Source organism: Bombina bombina, chromosome 1 (assembly GCF_027579735.1).
Source record: "Bombina bombina isolate aBomBom1 chromosome 1, aBomBom1.pri, whole genome shotgun sequence".
Classification (NCBI taxonomy): Eukaryota; Metazoa; Chordata; class Amphibia; order Anura; family Bombinatoridae; genus Bombina; species Bombina bombina.
Genome location: NC_069499.1, coordinates 993,459,906 through 993,481,745, shown reverse-complemented (window position 1 = coordinate 993,481,745; position 21,840 = coordinate 993,459,906).

Genomic DNA, 21,840 nt, shown 5'->3' with positions numbered 1-21,840 from the left:
AGCTATAACTGGTTCAAAAGTGTATTTAAGTATGCACCGTGCACCAGCATTTTAAACACATTACTTGCTCAGAGAACCTAAAGTGTTTGTACCATCTGGTAATGACTCGATTTGTTAATTGCTGACATTATACAAACCCCAGTGATGATCTGAGCAGCTGCAGTATTTAAAATGTGGGTGCAGTGCCAATATCTAGCTATGCATCACATGCATGTGCAGAGAAATATGTTAAAGGGACAGTATACTCCGAGATTTAAACATCAAAATTACATGTACAACATGTATTTACCATAAGTTTAATTCATCAAATTGTAAAAAGTTTTTTTTTATCCTATATATTTTCTCCTCAAACTCTTACCCCTTGTGTATTCACTGTCCGCCTCCATGACCGCTGCTTTTTTCCCTCTATTTGAAGAATTACCTATCAACCTATAGTGGTGATATCTGTCGCACTATGTACCTGCTATGTGAACGCGCGCACAATGACATCATCTACTTCTGGTTTCCTCTATTCTTAGTTATGCGCATGCCCAAAATCCTACGTTCATGGCAAGCGATCGATGCTTCCAAGATTGTATATAATAGAGCACGCACCAAATGTATTCAGTGGGAAGAAAACTGGGCGTTGCATCATTTGCATGTGGGAAGTACAAAGTCGGTCTATACCGCCCACATTTGAGATGCTGTGGAGGGGTTGGAGAACGGACGTTGATTAACGGTTAGGCTGCAATAATTAACATTTTTATAAAACATGTTAGAATTAATATTTTTACAAATTTAACAATGTGGTTCTAATGTAAGAATATAGAGGAGGTTAGCGTTAGCTTTTACGTCTGAGTTTACTGACCCTTTAACACTAAAACAGTGATAACTTTTACTAGAAGCATTTTTGTCAATACATGTATATTGCAAATATGTTTCTATTCAAAGATGTAATTAATCTATGTGCATTTAAATTTTGACTGGAATGTCCCTTTAAATATCAGTTATCAACTTTTAAAATGTTCCTTTAATTATATCTGAGTTCTGTATTTCAGAATTCTAATTATATCTCATTGGAGATGGAGTCTCTGTCTTTGAAAGAAATTGATGAGGACAATCTTGATTTTCTTAGTTTAGAGGATGTTTTCATTAATGATTCCCCAAAAACTAAACTAGGGGATCTTTTTCAGGATTTTGAAAATTTAAAGCTTAAATAACAGAAGCTCAAATGGGACAAGTGGATTCTGACCAACTACCTAGATTTGAAAATGGTGCCCAGGGGACTAAGACTAAATAAGTTCCCCACTTATGATATCAAAGATCAGGACTTTATTAGTTGCTGGAACCAGGCTCTAACTGATTGTTCTTTGTTTCTAATCTCTCTTCTTATTGAATATAAAGATTTTCTTTTATTTGAAGTAAAATCAAAAATTGTTGGTTTGCAGTCCGATATGGACAAGTTTAAAGCTTGTGATGTATATACTAGGTTTGACATTGTTTTCAAGCAAACTATTGAACAATCTAAGAAAATAGTTATCCAAACAAAACATACAACATTTCTGAGAGATCAGAAGGACTATGCACAAGGCATAGTATATGTCTGGCATCGTCGCCAAACACACAAGACCAACTTAACAATGGCAATAATACCCATAAACATAATAAGAATAAAAATAGGAATAAAAGGCATTACTATAATAAAAATAATAAAAATCAACCAACTCAGGTTATCACACATGAGCCCCCAAAGAAAGTTACGTTTTCTGATTCGGAGGTGGATGCCTCTGATGAGGATAGGTTTGCCTCTAGCTTTGAGGGCACATCTGAGAGCACATCTGGTGATGAACAGTCTTCAACATCTATAAGTCAATTACAAACATCTACTCAGTATACTATGACATAAGGAGTTAATAGAGGTATTTTAAAGGGTCCTCAGGATCAGGGTGCACGGCCCAAGACTAATGTGGAACCAAAAGGCCTAAAGGATATGAATCAATATTCTAACACTTTGGTTTTGGATCAGCATTCGAAGCCTCAGGTTTTTCACAAGGCCCAAAGACAATTCCAGGGGGGAGGGCCCATAGAGATCACTACCCAGAATGCACAAGGGGGTTCACAAGAGCAACCCAGATATCCACAGAGGGTAAGGAATCAAAAATAAAGAAAGTATCAGTAGAAATGGTGATTAACATTTCTACTTATTACTTGACTGAAACAGAGCGTAGAGTCCTTAGTTATGGTCTTGGGTATGTTCCATCAAGGAGCTTTGATTTGTTTCAAACCATCCTCGATGTAAACAAACTTGTGTGAGATTTAACTCTACGTAAATATTTCAACAATTCTAGCACAGGAGATTATTCGAGTACAGTTTCACACAGACATGTTTTATGTAATAGTCTTGGTTTAAGTGAAACTTGTGCTCTTGTTTCGCTAGAGGGTCTCCATCTTGAAGGGAGAGTTATGGATGAAGTTGGGTTAAATACAACTATACCCACTTTTAAATCCAAATCCTCTTTCTACCCGCTGCAAGCTAGGGGTAAGTCCCTGGAAGTGTTCCATCAGAGGGCGGTTGAGGACTTGACTGACCTATCCATGGCCACGTCTGCTGGTCCATATACAGTAATCTGACTGTAAATGAAAAGGCAGCTCTTGCTAGCCTTCAGAGTAATGATCGTATTATCATTAAACAGTCAGATAAGGGTGGAAGCGTCGTGGTCATGGATAGGGACAGTTATGTAGCCGAAGCATATCGTCAACTTGAGGACTCTGATACCTATCTTCCTCTTATGGGAGATTCTACTAAGAGGTTTGGTGTTGAGTTAACGCATCTCATTGATGAGGCGTTGGAGTATGGGTTGATGAATTATGAGACAGCCAAATCATTATTGGTATCCAATCCTATTGTCCCCATCTTCCACCACCTCCCTAAGGTGCATAAAAGTTTGATTAACGTTAAGGATAGGCCGATTGTGGCTGGAATTGGATCCCAAATGGAACAATCATCTAAATGGGTTGACCATTTTTTACAGCCTCTGGTCCCAATGTTGCCAAGCTACATAAGGGATACTACCCATGTACTGAGTCAATTGGAGGAAGTTGTGTGGGAGGAGGGGTATAGCTGGCTAACTGTGGATGTTGTGTCACTATACTCCTCCATTCCCCACAACTTCGGCCTCAGAGCTGTAGAATTCTTTTTGGATTTATACACAGACCTGACACCAGAGATGAAAGAATTGGTGGTTTTGGCCGTTAGATTTTTGCTGGAGAATAACTATTTTATGTTCCAAGGACGTCACTACCTCCAGAGATGTGGGACTGCTATGGGGGCTAAATTTGTGCCCTCCTATGCCAACCTCTTTATGGGGTGGTGGGAGCGTTCCCACGTCTATGGAAATACTGGCGTCAACTCATCAGCATGTATTGTTAAATACATGCGTTACATTAATGATCTGTTGCTAATATGGTCAGCTGACTCAGCAAGAGCAGATGAGTTTGTTAAACTTCTAAACACCAATGATGTTGGCTTACAATTTACGCATGAGTGGCAAAGAGATACTGTGTCCTTTTTGGACATCTCTCTCACGGGACTACCCAGTTTCTTCTCTCTATAGGAAGCCTATTGCTGGCAACAGTTTATTACATGCAAAGAGTAACCACCCTAGGCATGTCTTCAGGGGCATTGCCAAGGGACAGTTTCTAAGATTACGCCACAATTGTACTAAGAATGATGTCTTCCTTGAAGAGAGTATGGACCTAAAACACAGGTTAAAATATAGGGGGTACCCAAGAAATACAGTGGGAAAAAGCCTTTTATGTAGTCAGTAAAATGGATAGAAGTTCCCTTTTGAAGAGTAGTAAAAGGACAGACACATCAAGTGACACAAGTGAAGCCCAAGTTTGTTACCTCATATTCAAACCAATATGATCAGGTCTGTAAAATTGTAAATAAAAATGTACCCATACTTATGGGAGACAAGAAACTAAGACATACAATAGAAAATGGCTGCATGTTTGTAGTCAAAATAAGTGCTACTTTAGGCAATATCTTATCCCTAAGTATGCTTAGAGATGGTGCATCACAGAACACATGGTTACATTGTTACGGTATCTACAAATGTGGGAGACGTACATGTACCTCATGGGACTATGTTCATGTTGGAAAGACTTTTAGAGTTTTTCATACAGGGGAAATAATAGATACAAAGGGTTGTGTTAATTGCAAAAACACTTTTATTATCTATTTGATTGAATGTACACAATGCCATAGATACTATGTAGGAAGGACTACTAGGGATGTAGGCACACGTATTAGGGAACACCTCTTATATATATCAGGTGAAAGAAAGACCATGTTCAGCCTTGTCCAGACATTTCCTGGAGGTGCATAACCAAGATGTTAGCACTTTCAGTTGGAGAGCAATTGAGCAGATCCAAAAACCAGCTAGAGGGGGGGGGGGGGGGAATTGTCCATATTATGTTGCCAGGAAATCTACTGGATCTTTAAGCTAAAGAGCTTGGTTCCAGTGGGTTTCAATTCGGAATATGATATTATCAACTATTGGCAACATTAAAGGGACACTCAGGTTAAATTACATTTTCGTGATTCAGATACAGCATGTAATTTTAAACAACTTTCCCATTTACTTCCATTAAAAAAAATGTGCACAGTCTTATATTTACAATTTTTGAGTCACCAGATCCTACTGAGCATGTGCAAGAATTCACAGACTACACGTATATGCATTTGTGATTGGCTGATGGTGGTCACATGATACAAGGGGAGTGGAAATATACATAATTTTGAAATTTGTTATAAAAAATCTACTACTCAATTGAAGTTCAGACTAAGTGCTATTGCATTGTCTTGTTATCTTGCATTTGTTGATTATGCAAATTTAATGTGTTGACTGGTCCTTTACATTTTCCTCCCCTCTATAAGGTCTATACTGACTATCACTTGCATATACAATTACCTGGCTTTGAGGTTCCTTAAACATCTGGGTTTTTATGGTATCAGCTATAGCCTAGGTGTGCTACTATGTTCTGTACGATCAACTATTCTAATTGTATTTTCTGCATATACCTAGATCACATAAATGTGTCTATATGTTAAGCTTCTAAATTAGTAGTTACTCCTTAGGACCCTAGATCCTCTACATATTAATGCTTACTTCTTAACTATGCAATTGTCTTGGAATCACCCTAATACTTTATTGGGATGGATCAATACCCCAAGTATTAGTTTCTGTTTAAATATTATCTATTTATGCTATGGTGAAGGCGACTATAAGAGTATGCACCTAAATGAGTAAATATATCCTAGGTCCACTTCATTTATTCCTATTCTATCTCATGTATAGATTGTTCTTTGTATTTATTTGTAACTCATTGATAAATCCTAGTTGATTGTATACCTCTTTGCCCACAATTAGTGCTCATATATTTATAAGCCATGTAGTTTCTTGGAGGATACCCTAATCCTATATTGGGAGGAGTTATAATTCCAAGTTTTGTTTTTTGTTTAAACTAGTGCACATAAGGGCTGAGGTTAAGACAGTCAGCATGTTTATCGATGTGTACAAATCAAGTATATAAACAAATTGAATGTATATATATATATATATATATATATATATATATATATATATATATTCTATTTATGAGATGATTAACTCCATTCTTTTTCTTTAATTCATTATGTTTCTGTATCTTTAAATTCCTCTCAATTCTGATGCCAATGGTTTTATCCAATCACATAGCTGTTTTTAGCTTTAAATAGCACACACCTGTGCCTCTCTGTATGTCTATGATTACGTTCTTTTTGTGACCGAAACCGGTCAGACGTATTTTTGGCTGGACAGATTTTTCCATCCCATTTCTTTCTGTGAAGGTATACATGTTTTTAGATGCCTTTGAAATAAAATATGGATTTTATTTGAATACTGAGTGTGGAGACTTTTGTGGATTATTCACCTTTATTTTCTATATCTCATGATATCATATTTTGTATGGTTTTATGAATATGAGTAGATTTCTGCATATCTACATGCACCTGCTAATAAGACTATCCTAATATACTGTGATTTTGCATACAAATATTATTGTGTTATTATATCAATGCTATAATATCTGTAAATTATGCTCTACAAATACCTGATAATAATATATTTTTTTTAAGTCTTTATTTATAAACCAACAATATAATAACAATAAAAGGTTAATGACAGAAAAAAAAGAATTATGTTAAAGTTACATATTCATTATAGCACGCAGGGTATTTAATATAAGATACATAACCGATAGAAGCATTTTAACCATGCGTAAAAAAAAGAAGAAGGAAAAAAAAAAAAAACAACACTAGTACATTTCCAATCATCTGTAGGTTAAATTCAAAACAAGACATGCTATCACCAGTCTAATGCTCAAAGTAAATTAACTTCTACTACACTTCAATTTAAGTTTTTATATTGTTGGTAAGTTTTTTATTTTTTTTCTCACTAAATCTAAACACTCACACAAAAAACACACAATCTTTTATCAAAAAAAAAAAAAAGAAAGAAAACAGGGGCCATCGGCTCCCTCTCCAACTCTATTATTGTATATACAGCCATTTCCCTTCTCTCAATCAGATGCAATTTACTTTACACGTGTTTATTTTTGCCATCATACAAAAACAATAAAAATAAGCCTAAGCCCATTCAATAGGTAACTTACCCGTTTGTATCAAGCTATCAAAAAAGTTTGTTTTTCTAATGATCATTATAAACTGTTGTTGTAGCATAATGGAGAAGGTTCAAGCCATTTTTGGAGATATTTTTCCATTTTACCCTCAAGATAGATATCACTATAATATTGTTCAGATATAATTATCTTGGCTATCATAGATTTAAAAATTTGGAAAGAAGGCAATCTATTAGACCTCTAAAATAAAATTGCGTCCTGCCAAAATCAATGTATTAATTGTCTTATATTGTTTGTTTTTATGATAGTTACACAAAAAAATTACATCTTGTGAGCTTATAATAAATTCATCATCCAAACTTAGGGATAGCCAAAAATTACTTTAGGACAATTCCAGAAACAATATAAGATAAGCATTCGAGTTACTACATTTCGGATAGACATTATGGTCGTCTCGGTACCACTTTTTAAGTTGCGCAGGTGTTACGTAGACCATATTTAAGAGCTTGCAATGCGATTCTCTCCAAGAGGTTATAGTGGTCGCTTTTTGTATCAGTCTAAAACTCTCCTCAATCTCCTTATTAGTAATGGAAGGAAAATGTATTTTCCATTTCATCAGTAGCTCATTTAAACGTGTCTGATCGGCTTTATTAAGTAACATATTATACATAAAAGAGATAGATACGTTGCCTTGTCTATATATATTAATTGCTGTATTAATATCTCCTAACTTCCAATCTGACATATTGTCCTCCCATAATTCCCCATAGAGATGTCTCAATTGTAGATAGGCAAAGAAACTGTGTTTATGTATCGCATCCTCATTCTGTAAGTCCGTAAAGGATTTAACAATATTAAGTGTCTTGTTCTTAATTTGAATCACGTTTTGTAAGCCTTTGTTTGACCATTCCTTAAAGATTCTAGAAAAAATCCCGCTAGGGAATTTTGGATTTCCACGTATTGGTAAATATTTGGAAGATTTCCAGCAAATCTCCAACTCATCGCACAATTTATGCCAAGCCAAAATCGGATTTATAAATATCCCCATCCGGGCAATGCGTTTAGGTAGGTCTATCTTGGGAAGGTGCATAAGAGCCTTCAAACAATATGGCATTATGATACCTGCCTCTAATTGTAAATTCGTTGAGTATTCTGTTTCTGTGATCCAGTCTAGTATATATTTACTGAGTGTAGTTAAATTATAATATCTAAGGTTTGGAAGCGCTAATCCTCCTGCGAACGTATGTAAGCTAAGATTATGTGTGGAAATTCGATTACGTTTCTGTTTCCAAATAAATCCAGCTGTTATACCATTAAACAAAGCAATATCTTTAGCCTTAATCATAATCGGAAGATTTTTTAATAAGTATAGTAGTTGCGGGGAAAAAATTGTCTTAATCATAGAGATACGTGCAGAGAGTGAAATAGGAAGCGCCATCCAGTTATCTAGATCACCTAATAATAATAATAATACAGGTAACCATCAGTTTATACCAGGGTTAGTTCCCTAAGGAGCCGTTGCAAAAAGAATCTATGTAAAATGTACCTAATTATAAGTAAAAGGAAGTCAATAAGTTACAGACAGTCTTAAAACTGATATAAATAATATTTTATTTAAAGGGCCATTATAGTGACACAATTCCATGCTCTTATTCAGTAGAGCATGTCATTTTATCACTAGAGCCCCCACAACTCCGGGTTTAATTCCTGCAAAAGTAAAATATTGCTTGGGAACCAAAGAGAACTACTGGTTCCAATCGTAAACTGCAGCTGACCCAATCAACAGCAGTACTTGCGCTAGCCAATTGCTGCTAATTGGGTCAACGGCAGTTGCTAGTGTTGAAATTACACACTCTAACAAAGTATATCATGTAATTATTAATAATAGCCTTTTAAAAATGTATGCTAAATATTTATAAATTAGTTTCTATGATAAAATCTAAAATTGTTAGCTACCAAAGCTTGCACACTTTAAAGAAACATAAAATATAAACAATAAAAGTTACATCCCCCACAACACTCAATTTCAAAATACTGCCCCTTTAAAAGGAAAGTCTCATCAATTCATGTGCAAAAGTAATTTATTGGTCTCTCACTTTTTTATTGTAGAAACTTATGCATTGCTGCCTGGTAATTTATCCTTTTGAAGATAGTTTACATAAACTGCAAAATGTAATTTTCTTTTGTATGCTTTAAATGGTAAACTCGTTGTTATTGTGTAATGGTTGTAAAATATGTTATTCCTGTATTTATAAAACACCAACATATTCCCTGCAAGAGTAAATAAATACATCATGGGGACATACTGATATAAGCAGAATAAGGACCTATTTCTAGTGGCAACTTAAATTCTAAGTGGATAATTAGTAGTGGCAAGATGTGATTGGGTTGTTTAGCTGATGGTGTTCTGAATATATAATTTTTTAAATTAATATCATTATGGAGTTATAATAAGTTATATTATTTTAAGTATTTGACCATATAAATATTTGCAGGGTGATGCTTAGAGATTTAGGTAGGGAGTTTCACAGAGTGGATGCATCACAGCAAAGTCTTGTAGGCAGACCAGTGGAGGTTCAATGGGGGTGCTGAGAGGTGCTATGCACCTCCAAATAAACATGTAGCACCCCCCATTGAGTGCTCCGTATATTATGTGTGCTGTGTCTTCACCACCTTTGTTAACTCCCAGATATTAAGGTCTAGAACCACCACTGAGGCAGACATTGGAGAAGATGATTGTTATAAAGGATACATTGTTAATTAAGTAGGTATATAAGTATTTAGAAACCAGAGATGAGATAAAAGGTGTAATTGTGTTTTTAAGGCTTTTTATAAATTAGGGTTCGGGAATCTGAATTCTTCTGTTATGGGAAAACAGTAAATGGACTGGCAGAGTAGGGAGACCCTACTCTGATGAAAGTTGAGAAAGAAACAAACGTGACTTCAGGACAGAAGACTTAACAGGATTGGTGAGATTTTTAACTAATGGAACGGAAGGGGATAGACTTTTGCTAGAATGGGGAACAACTAATAATGTTTTTAAAAGTTTTTTTTTATGATGGGAAGACATCCAGGAAGAAATTTCAGACAGATATTTGCTAACATGGCAAATGACAAAATATGAGAGAAATGAGGTTGAAAGGTAAATGTATTATAATCTGTTTAGAGATTATATTGCTATCCAAAGAAGCTGCTTAGCTTGGTCAGAGAAAATGGGTCATTAGAGAAGAGCCAATGGCCTAGGAGTCTTCACCTGTGTCTCATTTCTATGTCACTATAATTTTATTGCAGATGATAAAATCATTAGAAGCCTATTACAACAACAATCTTTGCTAATGCTACAGTAACAATAACGTTGTGGGTTAGGATTAATCATTGTGGTTGAAACTTTCTTTGGTGCCCAAGGATTTAACAAGAGTTGCTACCTCCTATCTGATCTTATAGCTTGTGGCATTTTTACGGCCCCAGCATTCTTGTCACAATAATTTTGTGGTGACATTCATTCCCTGCTGCCATATTTACTGTGACAATATTATTTTTTTGCACAGCGTGTATTGTTTGTGTTGTGTGTGTGTGTGTGCAGGGACACCCATAGCATCTGCGGGGCCCTGGGCAAGACAAATTTGTTGGGCCCCACAGCCCAGCGCTCTTATTTCCCTCCCCAGTATGCCCTGCCTGTCCCCTTTATGACCCACCCTCCTGATACCGTAAACAATTCCTCATAAACTAAATACAGGATGTATATTGCACCTTGTCATACTCTCACCCTAACAGTGCGGGCCCCCCCAAATTTATCTACGCATACACTGCAGAAAACTGCTGCAAGCATTCACTGTCCTCCAGACAACATACAGACCAATATCTGGGAATAATGATTCTACAAACCTCTGCTGCAATATTGTTACTGTGTGTATCTTCACATATTATTCCAGCTGTTTGCTTCTACTGAGTTTGCTAGAAATACTGCACTTTATTGCTAGTCTGGTAATATATATATATATATATATATATATATATATATATATATATATATATATATATATATATATATACAGGGAGTGCAGAATTATTAGGCAAATGAGTATTTTGACCACATCATCCTCTTTATGCATGTTGTCTTACTCCAAGCTGTATAGGCTCGAAAGCCTACTACCAATTAAGCATATTAGGTGATGTGCATCTCTGTAATGAGAAGGGGTGTGGTCTAATGACATCAACACCCTATATCAGGTGTGCATAATTATTAGGCAACTTCCTTTCCTTTGGCAAAATGGGTCAAAAGAAGGACTTGACAGGCTCAGAAAAGTCAAAAATAGTGAGATATCTTGCAGAGGGATGCAGCACTCTTAAAATTGCAAAGCTTCTGAAGCGTGATCATCGAACAATCAAGCGTTTCATTCAAAATAGTCAACAGGGTCGCAAGAAGCGTGTGGAAAAACCAAGGTGCAAAATAACTGCCCATGAACTGAGAAAAGTCAAGCGTGCAGCTGCCAAGATGCCACTTGCCACCAGTTTGGCCATATTTCAGAGCTGCAACATCACTGGAGTGCCCAAAAGCACAAGGTGTGCAATACTCAGAGACATGGCCAAGGTAAGAAAGGCTGAAAGACGACCACCACTGAACAAGACACACAAGCTGAAACGTCAAGACTGGGCCAAGAAATATCTCAAGACTGATTTTTCTAAGGTTTTATGGACTGATGAAATGAGAGTGAGTCTTGATGGGCCAGATGGATGGGCCCGTGGCTGGATTGGTAAAGGGCAGAGAGCTCCAGTCCGACTCAGACGCCAGCAAGGTGGAGGTGGAGTACTGGTTTGGGCTGGTATCATCAAAGATGAGCTTGTGGGGCCTTTTCGGGTTGAGGATGGAGTCAAGCTAAACTCCCAGTCCTACTGCCAGTTTCTGGAAGACACCATCTTCAAGCAGTGGTACAGGAAGAAGTCTGCATCCTTCAAGAAAAACATGATTTTCATGCAGGACAATGCTCCATCACACGCGTCCAAGTACTCCACAGCGTGGCTGGCAAGAAAGGGTATAAAAGAAGAAAATCTAATGACATGGCCTCCTTGTTCACCTGATCTGAACCCCATTGAGAACCTGTGGTCCATCATCAAATGTGAGATTTACAAGGAGGGAAAACAGTACACCTCTCTGAACAGTGTCTGGGAGGCTGTGGTTGCTGCTGCACGCAATGTTGATGGTGAACAGATCAAAACACTGACAGAATCCATGTATGGCAGGCTTTTGAGTGTCCTTGCAAAGAAAGGTGGCTATATTGGTCACTGATTTGTTTTTGTTTTGTTTTTGAATGTCAGAAATGTATATTTGTGAATGTTGAGATGTTATATTGGTTTCACTGGTAAAAATAAATAATTGAAATGGGTATATATTTGTTTTTTGTTAAGTTGCCTAATAATTATGCACAGTAATAGTCACCTGCACACACAGATATCCCCCTAAAATAGCTATAACTAAAAACAAACTAAAAACTACTTCCAAAACTATTCAGCTTTGATATTAATGAGTTTTTTGGGTTCATTGAGAACATGGTTGTTGTTCAATAATAAAATTAATCCTCAAAAATACAACTTGCCTAATAATTCTGCACTCCCTGTATATATATATATATATATATATATATATATATATATATATATATATATATATATAGCACCCAGGGCTGAGCATGTTGCTGGGTCATGGGATGTGTACCCGGTCCGGTCTTGGAGTGCAGTCCCCTTACGTGTTTTGTATATTTCTGGGTGATTACATATGCCTGTGCACCCCTCCCTGGTTCCCAGTTTGTTTGGATTTGAGAGCTTGCATTGTGTGGCTGTGTTAGGGTCTCAGGTATTGGAAAGGACCTTGACGTGATACCTGGGCCTGTCCCATTTGGCCAGATGCGGTAACTAACCTTTCCATTTTTGCTTTTAAATCTTAACTGTGAGCTTGTAAGTGAGTGCTGGGTTTTCTCTATGTGTTGTATTAATTTGTTTTTTAATTCCCCTATGGTTCTTGCACCCACTCCTCCTGTCTGGGGTTAACTGCCTGTGACTCTGGTGACAGCACAGCTTTTTGTGAGTGCCACTGAGGTCCCAGGGCTGAGCATGTTGCTGGGTCATGGGATGTGTACCCGGTCCGGTATCGGAGTGCAGTCCCCTTCCGTGTTTTGTGTATATATATATATATATATATATATATATATATATATATATATATATATATATATAGTGAAGTAAGAATGCTTTCAAAGATAGAAATGGCAGTACTTTATTTTGATCAATTAACCACACTTTGCCTTCAAAACAGCAACAATTCTTCTAGGTACAATGAACATAGTTTTGTTAAGGAACTCTGCAGGTAGGTTGTCCCAAACATCTTGGAGAACTGCCCACATTTCTTCTGTAGATTTAGGCAGTTTCTTCTGTCTCTTCATGTAAACCCAGACTTGCTGGTTTTGAGATCATGGCTCTGTGGGGCCATACCATAACTTCCATGACTTCGTGTTCTTCTTTACACTTAAGATAGTTTTTAATGACTTTGGCTGTATGTTTGGGGTTGTTGTCATTTTGCAGAATACATTTGGGCCCAATCAAATGCCTCCCTGATGGTACTGCATGATTGATAAGTATCTGCCTGTACTTCTCAGCATTGAGGAAACCATTCATTATGACCAAATCCCCAACTACATTTGTAGAAATGCAGCCCCAACCTCCACCATGCTTCACTGTTTCCTGCAGACACCCATTTTGTAAAAACTTTCCAGCATGTCAACAAACTAACTTCTGCTACAGCCAAATATTATAATATTTGACTTCTCAGTCCAGAGCACCTGCTGCCATTTTTATGCACCCCAGTTCTTGTGTTTTCATGCATAGTTTAAGTCACTTGGGTTTGTTTCCATGTCAGAGGTTTGGCTTTTGGCCACAAGTCTTCCATGAAGACCACTTTTGACCAGACTTCTCTAGACTGTAGATGGCTTTACCAGGGTCCCACTGGATTCTGCCAATTCTGAGCTGAAGCTTTACTAGACATCTTCCAGCTGTGAAGGGAAGTAAGCATGGTGTGTCTTTCATCTACTGCACTAAGTTTCCTTGGCTATCCATAGTGCCTGATCCTCAATGTTGACCATTTCTTTGTGCTTCTTCAGAAGAGCTTGGACAGCACATCTGAAAACCCCTGCCTACCTTTAAATTTCTGCCTAAGAGAGACCTTGTTGATGCAGTATAACAACCTTGAAACTTGTTGCTGTTATGCTGTCTTGCTATGGTGTGTGACTTTTGACATTATACTGTCTTTAGCAACCTCACCGTGTTAGCAGAATTGGCTGTTCCTCCCACAGTTTTATTCATCACACACAGCTGTTTCTGTTTCAGTTAAAAGAGACAGTCTACACACCTTACTCATCTTACAGTCTTACCTTAGATTAAGCTGCAAATAGCCTCTTGCACTGTTTTATATCATGCAGCAGTAACAGTAAAAAAGTTATTTTAAAATTAATATTGTTTCTGGACAGTTTGAAATGGCTGCCAAGCTCAGCCCACTGATGATATCATGATCTGGGCTGTATCTAGGCACTCTGCTGAATAGCACTGACAGTCTGTTGATTCCAAATAGTGAGCCTTTTGTGATTGGATGCCATATGCAGCCCTGATCATGATGTCATCAGTGGGCTGAGCTTGGCAGCCATTTCAAACTGTCCAGAAACACTATTTATTTTAAAATAACTGTTTTACTGTTCCTGCTGCATGATATAGAAAAGGTGCTGGAGGCTATTTGCAGCTTAAAGGGACACTGAGCCCAATTTTTTTCTTTCGTGATTCAGATAGAGCATGCAATTTTAAGCAACTTTCTTATTTACTCCTATTATCAAATTTTTCATTATCTTGGTATCTTTATTTGAAAAGCAAGAATGTAAGTTTAGATGCCGGCCCATTTTTGGTAAACAACCTGGGTTGTTCTTTGCTGATTGGTGGATAAATTCACCCACCAATTAACAAGTGCTGTCCATGGTCTAAACCAAAAAAATAGCTTATATGCCTTCTTTTTCAAATAAAGATAGCAAGAGAACGTAGAAAATTTGATAATAGGAGTAAATTAGAAAGTTGCTTAGAATTGCATGCTCTATCTGAATCACGAAAGAAAAAATTTGGGTTCAGTGTCCCTTTTAATCTAAGATAAGACTTTAAAATGACTAAGATGTAGACTGTCCCTCTAATGAATGTGTTTCAACATACATATTAAATTGATGATCATTAGCACCTGTTTGGTATAAGTGTTTAATCATGCACCTGAATATATATGTACAAAATCCCTGACTTTGCGTACTAGAAGAATTTATGCTGTTTTGAAGGCAAAGGGTGGTCACACAAAATATCGATTTGATTTAGATTTGTCTTCTGTTCATTCATTTTGCATAAACTATTAACATTTCTATTTTTTTAAAGCATTCTTACTTTTATATCATTTTTTCACACTTGCGTATAACTTTTGCACAGTAATGTACATATGTGTATGTCATGCCAATCTGTTATATCACAGGGAACTCATGTGGCAGAATACGGTGACCCTGCTCCAAAAGTAAAGATTATTTTATGTTATTATGAGTATACACATCATGATTGAGATTGTTGTATCTTTGCCAGTGATCCATTAATACATGTACTATCTATGCTGAGTGCTGGATCCATTATTTATTGATTATTTGTATGGTATACAGTACAAGTCAAAAATCCATTGAATATTCGTTTAGTATTGTGCTTTAGTAACCAAAATATTACACATTAATAAAGTGTTTTGTTTTCACATTTGCAGCATATTTATGGTGACTGTGTAAGTTGGAAAGGAAATTTGGCAAAAAAAAGCAGTTACAGAGAAGTAAACACAAATATGGAAATGTATTAAAAAGTGCTTGTTCTTGAATTACTTTTGGTTATCAGAACAGCTAAACTGTCATTACATTAAAACAACCATATAAAGTAATTTACTGGCTAACGGATGATCTGTCAAAGATATCATTATAATACATATAGAAGTACATGAAAGTTTATCATGATTCAGATAGAACATATGAAAGCCTTCCAATTCACTTATATTATAAAATTTGCTTTATTCTCTTGGGCCTAGATTTGGAGTTTGGCGTTAGCCGTGAAAACCAGCGGTAAAGGCTCCTAACGCTGGTTTTAGGCTACCTCCGGTATTTGGAGTCACTCAAAATAGGGTCTAACGCTCACTTTTCAGCCGCGACTTTTCCATACCGCAGATCCCCTTACGTCAATTGCGTATCCTATCTTTTCAATGGGATTTTTCTAACTCCGGTATTTAGAGTCGTGTCTGAAGTGAGCGTTAGAACTCTAACGACAAAACTCCAGCCGCAGGAAAAAAGTCAGTAGTTAAGAGCTTTCTGGGCTAACGCCGGTTTATAAAGCTCTTAACTACTGTACTCTAAAGTACACTAACACCCATAAACTACCTATGTACCCCTAAACCGAGGTCCCCCCACATCGCCGACACTCTATTAAATTTTTTTAACCCCTAATCTGCCGACCGCCACCTACGTTATACTTATGTACCCCTAATCTGCTGCCCCTAACACCGCTGACCCCTATATTATATTTATTAACCCCTAATCTGCCCCCCACAACGTCGCCGCCAGCTACCTACACTTATTAACCCCTAATCTGCCGACCGCAAAGCGCCGCCACCTACGTTATCCTTATGTACCCCTAATCTGCTGCCCCTAACACCGCCGACCCCTATATTATATTTATTAACCCCTAATCTGCCCCCTCAACGTCGCCTCCACCTGCCTACACTTATTAACCCCTAATCTGCCGAGCGGACCGCACCGCTACTATAATAAAGTTATTAACCCCTAATCCGCCTCACTAACCCTATAATAAATAGTATTAACCCCTAATCTGCCCTCCCTAACATCGCCGACACCTAACTTCAAACATTAACCCCTAATCTGCCGACTGGAGCTCACCGCTATTCTAATAAATGTATTAACCCCTAAAGCTAAGTCTAACCCTAACACTAACACCCCCCTAAATTAAATATAATTTACATCTAACAAAATTAATTATCTCTTATTAAATAAATTATTCCTATTTAAAGCTAAATACTTACCTGTAAAATAAATCCTAATATAGCTACAATCAAGTTCAATCCGATTGGCTGATCCGATCAGCCAATCAGATTGAGCTCGCATTCTATTGGCTGATCGGAACAGCCAATAGAATGCGAGCTCAATCTGATTGGCTGATCGGATCAGCCAATCGGATTGAACTTGATTCTGATTGGCTGATTCCATCAGCCAATCAGAATATTCCTACCTTAATTCCGATTGGCTGATAGAATCCTATCAGCCAATCGGAATTCGAGGGACGCCATCTTGGATGACGTCATTTAAAGGATTCGTCGTTCAGTCGTCGGCCAGGATGGATGTTCCGCGTCGGATGGATGACCATAGAAGATCCCGCTTGGATGAAGACTTCAATCGGATGGAAGACCTCTTCTGCCCCGCTTGGATGAAGACTTCAGCCGGATCATGGACCTCTTCAGCCCCCCGCTTGGGCTTGGATCAGGACATCGGAGGAGCTCTTCTGGACAGATCGTTGAACCCGGTGAGGTGAAGACAAGGTAGGAAGATCTTCAGGGGCTTAGTGTTAGGTTTATTTAAGGGGGGTTTGGGTTAGATTAGGGGTATGTGGGTGGTGGGTTGTAATGTTGGGGGGCTTGGGTATTGTATGTTTTTTTTTACAGGCAAAAGAGCTGAACTTCTTGGGGCATGCCCCGCAAAGGGCCCTGTTCAGGGCTGGTAAGGTAAAAGAGCTTTGAACTTTAGTTATTTAGAATAGGGTAGGGCATTTTTTTATTTTGGGGGGCTTTGTTATTTTATTAGGGGGCTTAGAGTAGGTGTAATTAGTTTAAAATTGTTGTAATATTTTTCTTATGTTTGTAAATATTTTTTATTTTTTGTAATTTAGTTCTTTTTTATTTTTTGTACTTTAGCAAGTTTATTTAATTGTATTTATTTGTAGGAATTGTATTTAATTAATTTATTGATAGTGTAGTATTAGGTTAATTGTAGGTAATTGTAGGTAGTTTATTTAATTAATTTATTGATAGTGTAGTGTTAGGTTTAATTGTAACTTAGGTTAGGATTTCTTTTACAGGTAAATTTGTAATTATTTTAACTATTTTAGCTATTAAATAGTTCTTAACTATTTAATAGCTATTGTACCTGGTTAAAATAAATACAAAGTTACCTGTAAAATAAATATTAATCCTAAAATAGCTATAATATAATTATAATTTATATTGTAGCTATATTAGGATTTATTTTACAGGTAAGTATTTAGCTTTAAATAGGAATAATTTATTTAATAAGAGTTAATTAATTTCGTTAGATTAAAATTATATTTAATTTAGGGGGGTGTTAGTGTTAGGGTTAGACTTAGCTTTAGGGGTTAATACATTTATTAGAATAGCGGTGAGCTCCAGTCGGCAGATTAGGGGTTAATAATTGAAGTTAGGTGTCGGCGATGTTAGGGAGGGCAGATTAGGGGTTAATACTATTTATTATATGGTTAGTGAGGCGGATTAGGGGTTAATAACTTTATTATAGTAGCGCTCAGGTCCGGTCGGCAGATTAGGGGTTAATAAGTGTAGGCAGGTGAAGGCGACGTTGTGGGGGGCAGATTAGGGGTTAATAAATATAATATAGGGGTCGGCGATGTTAGGGCAGCAGATTAGGGGTACATAGGGATAATGTAAGTAGCGGCGGTTTACGGAGCGGCAGATTAGGGGTTAATAATAATATGCAGGGGGCGGCAGATTAGGGGTTAATAAGTGTAAGGTTAGGGGTGTTTAGACTCGGGGTACATGTTAGAGTGTTAGGTGCAGACGTAGGAAGTGTTTCCGCATAGCAAACAATGGGGCTGCGTTAGGAGCTGAACGCGGCTTTTTTGCAGGTGTTTGGTTTTTTTTCAGCTCAAACAGCTCCATTGTTTCCTATGGGGGAATCGTGCACGAGCACGTTTTTGAGGCTGGCCGCTTGCGTAAGCAACTCTGGTATCGAGAGTTGAAGCTGCGTTAAAAATGCTCTACGCTCCTTTTTTGGAGCCTAACGCAGCCTTTATGTGGACTCTCAATACCAGAGTTATTTTTATGGTGCGGCCAGAAAAAAGCCGGCGTTAGTTTTTCGGGTTGTTACCGACAAAACTCCAAATCTAGCCGTCGGTGTCTTTGTTGAATGAACAGCAATGCACTACTGAGAACTAGCTGAATACATCTAATATCCCTATGGATTGAATAACCAGGTTATCACTGTGGTAATAGTGATGACCTGGCGTAAATAAAAGTAACATTTTTTTAATAAAGTCTCAAAGCAGCCCCTATGTGCAGACCAAAGTTATATAAAATACCAAAAAGGCCTTTATTTATATGAGGATAAATCCTCCTTTGACATGTAAGTACTGTTGAGGGCATTATAGTCAGGTGACACAGTAACAGTAGCTGGAATTTAAATTGACCAGATGTATAGGTGTAAAAGATGCAGCATAATTATTTATTTTTTACTCTTAATTTACTCTTTGTATGCAAGAAAAGCATTGTAATGTAATGTAACAAAATATTTTTTCCTTTTAATTATTTTAATAGAGAATAATTTAAAGTGTTTTACTATTTCTGCTTTTTTAGGAAGGTTACTTAAAAGGCCATAATAATGGGGGGAAAAACTACATACATTCATTATAGCATGTCATTTTAAGACTGCACTACTGTGTGTTTAACCCCTGCAAACACACAGTAGTGCAAGAGTAATGTGGCAGCCATCTTTCCTCCAATTTCACTCCTTGGGCAGAGATTTTGTTAAAAGTTATAGGTTCTGTTATTTTCTTTTTTATGTTAAAACTGTTTGCTTTGTGTAATTTTGCTTATTTTTTTTATTTAAATAAATAACAGAACCTATAACTTTTAATAAATAAATGCATTGTGACTTGTTTGTTCATAATAAATATGCCTTTGTCTAATATCTGAACCACGTTACCAGAGACAAATATAATAATATCCTGATTTTAGTTTAATTGTGTTTTTGACATTTTTAATATATTAGCCTGGGTTTTTCCGAATAATAATCCTAAGTGGTTGCTGCAGAGATAGTTTAGTGTGAGTGGCATTCATGGGGAGTTTCCTGGGTCTAGTACAGAGTAGAGAGTTTTTTTTGTTAACCCTTGCACCCACTGAACTAAGTTACAGACTCCCTTGGAGTGGCTTGGCTGTGCAAGTTTAGCTAACGTTGAAGGATTTATTAACCCTTTCTGTCCTAAACTGGTGACAGTAGCACTACATCACACTGTCTATAACAAATCGCTGTGGTGGGCATAACTAGACAACGTATTAGTGCAGCACAGTGCATTAGATGCTCCTCACTTGTATTTTCAGTTCATACTGATGCTCTTGTCACTGATCATTTGGCCTGTTTAGTATCTCACTGGTTCTCCTCATGATGATGTCAGGAGTTTCAATGGATCCTCGGTCAATTTTGTTATTTTGGAATACAACTCCCTAAATACAATGTAGAGATGTACACGTAGATTGGTAGCAAATTGCAACCAATCAGTTTGCAAGAATGTATATACCACCCTCTAGACTTCCTGACAGCCCTAGGCAACTGCCTTGCTTGCCTTGTTATGGTAAAGTGAGCTATAAGTTTGCAGGGTGAAGCAGCTGTTAAAGCAGCTAACAGAAAAAAAAGACAAAAAATTGACCTTGTGTTTAGGGAGTGATTAGGTTACTTAGCACCTTTTTTAGTTCAATTTTTTATTGAAACTGTTTCAATAATGTTTACAGCAATGAAAAATACATTTGCAGATAAAGATCTAAATGTATCATCAAACTGACAAATTATTTGTGCAATCAATTAACATTGTAATTCTTAATATAGTTAAATAAAAATCTATAGTAGTGCCCTCAATAAATACTTCAAAAACATATTTTCCAAATTGGACCAAATAGTCTCATATATTACATTAATACCAAAGAGATGTTTGGCACCTTTTTCAGTGCTTGTCAGAGGAGTGTAAAGGAGTGAGGCTGGATTACAAGTTGTATAGTAGAGAGTTTGAGGACAGAAAATGGCTTAAAGGGACATTTTAGTGCAGAGCATGTACATTTTAACTCTACTGACCCTACAAGTCTATGTGTTTAATTTCCACAAATGGGTTCATTAAACTGGTCCTGTGCAGAAAAGATAGTGAGGACCTTTGCAGTGGCAGTCACATAACCTAGACCAGTGATTTTTAACCTTTTTTTGCCGTGGCACACTTTTTTACATTAAAAAATCCTGTGGCACACCACCATCCCAAATTTTTAAAAAAATCACACATTGTAGCCTAATACAGCATATATATATACACATACACACAAACACACACATACTGTATGTATTGTGTTGTTATGCCATGCCTCCTACAAACTACCCCTGCTCTGGGAGTAAAAAACAAGCAAAGTTTAAAAAATATGTCACACTGTTGTCAGTCTGCCGTGGCACACCTGAGGATCTCTCACGGCACACTAGTGTGCCACGGCACACTGGTTGAAAAACACTGACCTAGACTACAGGGCCTATGTTAATGTACAATGCTCAACATTGAGAAAGTAGAGTGGGGATTTTATAGGGAGCAGAGGTTTTGGGGGCAGAAGAGTGAGGTGAAAGCAGATAAAGGGCATTTGAGGTAAATTTGTTAGACTGACATACAGCAAGGTAAAGGAAAACAATGGATATGATTGATGAGGTGATTTCCTCCAGAGACACTCAGAACTGCAGGTGCAGTTTTGAAGGAAACAACTTGTTTGGAATGGTTGTATGATTGTGTGGAGCAGGGTTTAGATCTGAGTGGAGTTTATAATTGTGTTGTGCTGTTGCAAGTTTAGGGCAGCGTATGTCTTTGTGTGAAAGGAGAGGATGAACAAAGACTGACAATTCCTCTGGTCTAACGTGTGAAGATTTATGTAGGTGACAAGTTGGAAGAAGGGCAGGATTAGGGTATATTGTTAAAGGTAGCAGTAAGAATGTGAGAAGTGGGAAAAGGTGATTAGAGAAGTGAGAAATTGTACAAAGATGAGAGAAAACAGTCAGTACAGTCTCAGTAGGTAAACATGATGTCTGT